Source organism: Megalops cyprinoides, chromosome 1 (genome assembly GCF_013368585.1).
Source record: "Megalops cyprinoides isolate fMegCyp1 chromosome 1, fMegCyp1.pri, whole genome shotgun sequence".
Taxonomy (NCBI): domain Eukaryota; kingdom Metazoa; phylum Chordata; class Actinopteri; order Elopiformes; family Megalopidae; genus Megalops; species Megalops cyprinoides.
In genome coordinates, this window is record NC_050583.1 from 18,765,026 (window position 1) to 18,770,884 (window position 5,859).

Here is a 5,859-nt window from a genome sequence, read left to right on the forward strand (position 1 = left end):
CCCCCCCCCCCCAAGAGCTGAACTGTGTGTCCCCCCCGCTGCCAGCACCTCTCTGCCACTCAGCCACCCCCCTCACCCCCCCACCCCCTCATAAAACCAGTGTTTTACAGCTGTCTGCTGCCCCTCCCACAGGTGCCCCAGCTGTGCCTGAAAGGGGAGGAAATTCGCTTCTTTAAAACCGAACAAACAAACGAAAAAAAAAAAGAAAGCAGAACCCTCTCCTCACATATATCTACTCGATTTACTTCATGTCCCAACTGAGCTGAGATGTGAATTTGTTTTTCCCCTTTGGGAACCGCTGCCTGTCCTGCCCTTGTCCTGGTGTTGATCCCTCTGAAACTCTGATCACTCAGGGAGACTTGGACACAGAGCATGTGCCTTGATGGAAGGGCATATCCGTAGTGTGCTTTTTCAGAAGGACCTTACGGGCTGGAAGCTGTGGACGACGCGACTGGTGTGGTGATGGCTAGGGTTTGCGGCAGTGGTGCTGGAGGACTGTGAGGTACCGGAATGTTCCAGGGACTCTTTTTCTGTGTGTCTGGGTGTTGTTAACCGCTGCTGTGGCCGGAGGGGTCCTACGCTTGGGAGTGTTGATCCGACAGGTACCACGCAAGGGTCTGCTCAGAACAGGGAAGTACAGTGTCAGTCAGAACAAATGAATAAAAATAACAGAACAAAAATATTAACATCTCATGATGTGTGCCAAGACATTCCTGGTCTCAGCACAGCCGATTCACTGGGCCACGAATACTCACAGGCCGTGCTGTAAGCAGCGCCCATTCCTCTGACGGAAGAGTCACCTTGCGGCCCCGGCGTGGACGTCCTACAGCAGCCTTGGCGCACACCAGACAGGTGAAGGGGCGCCCAGCCAGATTCTTGGCCCCTGCTTTTGGTGGTGGACCCCCCATGTCACTGCATGACTTCACCTCTAGCCCCCATTCTCATGTCAGTGCCAGTTATGTGTTCCTTGACCATCTTCCAGTTCACTCAACTTTTAAGTCTAAGTAAAAAAAAAAGACAGATTTAATGTAAGGGTGTTTGGATTTGAAAATAGCAGTCGCTGCGCTGGTTGTGGAGATCACCCCCCCTCCCCTCCCCACCCTTCCATATTAAAATATGTAAAAACTGCATAGTCAACCCCACTGTATCCTTCCTGCTGAACCCCACCAATCCCTTGCATTGAATCACACAAAAAAAAACTGAGTGAAGAGTTTACATAAAAACAAAATTCCACAGCCTGCTTTGGCTCACATACACGAGAAATCCCCGGTTTCTCGATTTAACTGGATCGGATGAAAGGAGGGAGCTGAAGGTGTGAGGATCAGTGTGACAGGGAGGGGAAGGGTCAGCTAGATACCGTCAGGGTCACCGTGTCCACCTCGTTCCCTGTCGAGATGATTTAGACTCTTGATATGCTGATGTGGCGCTCTTTGTGTGGGTCTCTTTTTTCATTTATCTAACCACAAGGTTAGGACTTGAGGTTTTTCGAGATGAAGAAGGGGGCTGGTCCGTGTTGAAGGCCGCTTGTAAGTTACAGTGTTCTGCAGCAACAAATCAGAAGCCTCGATCCTTTTAACTGCTGCCTTGTTTTATTTCCTCACACAACACTGCAGCCTGCAGGTCTGCCCTAGAGTCAAAGTGGGACCTCAGGTACTCCCAGCCTCCCCTGGTGCATCTCCTTGCTACAGATCACTCACTGCGGGCTGGGAGTGGACAAAGTTAATAATTTAACACAGCCAGATCATATCACGACATGTTGCCTTACTTATTTTAGTACTCCAGAGGTTGAACAGGGCTCTCCGTATCTTGAACATAGCCCTGCCGCCCAAGGTCTGCCATTCGCTCTCACACAGCCGTAGGTTCTAGGAACTCTCTCGCGTAGATATTGTCAGTATATTGGTACGCGTGCTTCGTTCCAAACTACTGATTGGACCGGTTAATGGTGAGCGGGGGAAGAACGGTGTTTTAGGTTTACATGCAAAGCGGTTTTCTGTTCAGTGATGCGGTTTTATCTGTTTAATTTCGCTTTTCTTCTTTTCCTCTGGGGTTTTGTTTGCCCTTCCATCGGTGGGCTGGGGGGGGGGGGGGGGTGACCAGTCCTTTGGTCCACACTCTGTCCTCTCAGCCTTCAGCAGGTCACTTCCAACAAAGGGAGATGGCCAAGGAAGTGTCGCACTGACAGGTTAAACGACCGAGTGCGTTTCATCATCGGGGGCTTTCAGATTGCAGTTTTTATTTATTTATTTCTCCTTGAATCACTGGAACAGCTGAAGTAGTTTTGAAGATTTGTCAGTATTAGTTTCTCGTTTTGTAACTCGGACATCTCGGCCACTTCTCAGTAGTGCCACTAGGGGTCATAAGTTCTTTTTAACTATAAGCGCAGAAATGCAGCCTGACCTGTCTTGCAAGTGCTCTTGAATAATGGGAAAAGTCCAGGACATGCGCGCAGGCCGTAGTGTTTACAACCCTTCCAGACAGCCAACTGGAACGTAAGCTCCTGCTCCGGGAGGTGCGCCGGACTTCTCTACGTGCCCGGCAGGCGTTCTTACCTGTTAAAACTGGCAACTTCTCCTCTCTTTTTTTTTTGCACAAGAACAGTCATTAATGCTTAGAAGCATAGCCGTGTGAGATGCAGTACTTATAGCTTGCATGCACACTCGAAGTTAATGAAAAGAAGACAAGTGTTGTGAACCAAAAAAAAAAATAAAGTATGTGAAAGAGTTGAGTGGGAGAAAAGGCGGGTGGTGGTTTTTTTTTTAGCTGTTACTCTTTACGACATTCTCGTTGACCTGGCATGGCTTCCATTCCTCCTCTGTTTCCTCATTCATTGTGCTGGCTGTAAGCCCTGGATCCCCCTCTTTTTCTTGTAGCTGCAGTGCCTATAGTCCGTGGCTCTGTTTTTTTTTTTCCCATTCAATATTTGCAACTCAGAGTTTAACTTTGTTCTCCACTATTTCAGCAGAAAATGTGAAGCTAGGTCTCAAAAAGAGGATATCAAGCACATGAAGCTATGTAATATTTTCTGTGTATGTGTACAATATTCAAAATCATATTATGAAAGATACAGCCAAAGCATGTAACATGTTGCTTTAAGCCTTAAATGGCTACACACGAGACTTGACTGTATGATGTAAACATTTCCACAGTGGCCTGTATTGGTAAACTAATAAACTTATGATTTGTAGCCTGATTCTTCTGTACAGAAGTCATGACTATATATAATATATATTTAACATAAATGAAGTGGTCATGTGAATGCTTGGGGCATACGTATATGTATAAATTGCAGAGTGAGTGTGCGTACAGTTTTTTTTTTCCCAGTTTATTTGTATTTTTTTACAGTTCTTTTGGTTTTGCATTAAAAGACAGCTGTATAAAGTGATACATTAAACTCTTTGCAAGCATAAACACGGTAGCAAGTTGTTGCTTGTTGGTTTTCTTTAAATAGATTCAAAACTCCAGTTTTGTGGTTTGTGTTTGAATTCAGAAACAGAAACATGACAGGACCACAGGTGATTTCAAAATTTACTGATTCTTTTTTATTCAATAGGAAATAATACTCCAGTAGAATTTTGCTTTTGATTACAAAATTACAGACATTTGCATCATGAAAAAATATAGTTCTCTATTTGACACATGGCGTCGATTATTTGTATAGTAAAAATAACAGCGCTGTATTTCCCCCCCCACCAAACTCAACCCAGGACAGAATAAATAGTCTTTTTCTTTCCCCCCGGGCCACAGTAGCAGTCAGGAGCAGCGGCACTGTGGCCAAGGGAGGGCCTTGTGGCCCTTCTTCACACTATCTTCTGATGGGACAGCTACCTGTGGGGCGTCACCAAGCACTATGGGAAAAGCAACCTCTGCATTCCTCTCTCTCCATCTCACACCAACACACTTGGTTGTTCCTTGCATACACCAGAAGAGCAGTGTCTCAGGGCTCGCCAGATGTTCTGATTGGATCCAGGATCTGCAGTGGTATGAGCTGGGAGAACCGATCATGTCCACATCCACACTCGTATCATCACAAAAACTTTCCTTTGACCATGACTGTGTATGGTAATGAGGACTTAAATCCCAATTCATGGGTGTATGAAAAACGAACAGAATTTTGCATGAACGTGACGAATTTCCATTGTCCTTACAGCCACAGTTCTCAATGAAGGTGGATGAAACCAGATGCCGTTACTGTGGAAACAGAACCGTGCGTCCGATTTCCTTTCTGTGCTTCTGTGAGATCACTGACTTGTCATCCCACTTTAATAGACTGAATGGGATATGACACTGGGACATTATCAAAGCCTTCATATTTTTAATCCTGTAATCGTATTAAGAAAAAAAAATACCCACCACCTCCAATGTGTACAGTAACCTTTAATCTGCTGTCTAAAGGCACGTCACTAATGGCTGAAGGACCTGCAAATCCGTCCGTGCTAGAGTTGCATAGCTATCGCCCGACACAGGAATGTGTGCTTTTGACACGCAGTACAACACCTGACTCTGTAAACATGACACTCACAGACTAGACAATGACGAGCGCCACGGTCTGCAGACAACCCCGGCAGCTGCCTGCGGCGGCCGCCAGGGCCGCTGTTTGTTCACGCCGTATGCGTCTACGAAGAAGCAGCATTACATTACCATTACGCCCATGTGCTTGTAATATTCCCGACCTTTTTCTCCCCGTCACGCCCACTTTCCCGTTCAGCGAACGTTGCGAATGGAAGGTAGGTCATGGCATGCACTGTTTCGAAGGCAACTCTTGTTAGTGACGCGGGAGGGTCGAAACGAGGTACGCCCTCATCGCGGGAGACAATGACGGTACGTTTCGCTCTGAATAGCAGTACATCCACGGAAGCTTCGTGTGCTGCTCGTTTCAATAACTTCTTTCTTCATTTTCTTTCTTTTTTTTTTTTGTTTGTTTTGTTTTTAGAACGTGATCACTTGGTCTTCTGTGTTTCACATCTACATGCCCCGACTCCAGAGGAAGGCAGGTTCAACTATCGTACAGAAAACTATCATACACTCAACTTATCATACACAAGCAGTCTATTTGCAACACGAATGAAGATAAAGGTACTGTATTGCATTTTGGAAACCGTTTCATTTCAGAGACCCAAATAACCCACTCAAGCATGTCTCTCAGGGGCTCTCAATCGTGCAGTAGTTCAGATATGCAAGGCTTCACTCATTCCCCTCTGGATATGTAGGGACAATGACCTCTGTCTTACTAAAGCAGCCAGTGAAATGTATGAGTATATATACATCACCCTCCTCCACTGCATCAGTAAATTATGCTAATTATTCAAGCACTTGCGGGGACGAGCCACCGTGCCAAAAACACAATGGTGGTCTCTCATGCAGTATTTAACAAAGTCAGTAATTCCTGCCCACTGACCCATGCAATGCTTCATCCACCATGCTTTCTTTTTTCCCTTTTGTGTTTTAAATGAAAAGCAATTCAAACATAATCATCCACAGGGAACAGCCCCTGTTAGAGGTAACCAGCCTCTTGTTTAAAATAAAAAAAAAAAAAAAAAAAGACACAGGAGAGACAAGCCAGAATCAGGTTACCCTCCATATTACTGACACCGCTTCCTTTTTAAAGCTTTAAGATAAGGACACATAGGTGCTAATGGCTCAGAATTCTCACGGGGGTTCGTCCAATCGGAGCGTGGCAGCTGCGCGCACAGGCAGCTGAGGGACTGGGACTCCTCTGGAGCACTGCAGTGCTGGGGGAGGGGGGGCGGGGGGAGGAGGGAGGGGAAGGAGAGGGGTGGGGAGGGGAGCCGACCGCACCGATGGCTGCAGCCCAGCCCCGAGACCTGATGCAGGCACTACACCTCCGTGATGTAACAGCAG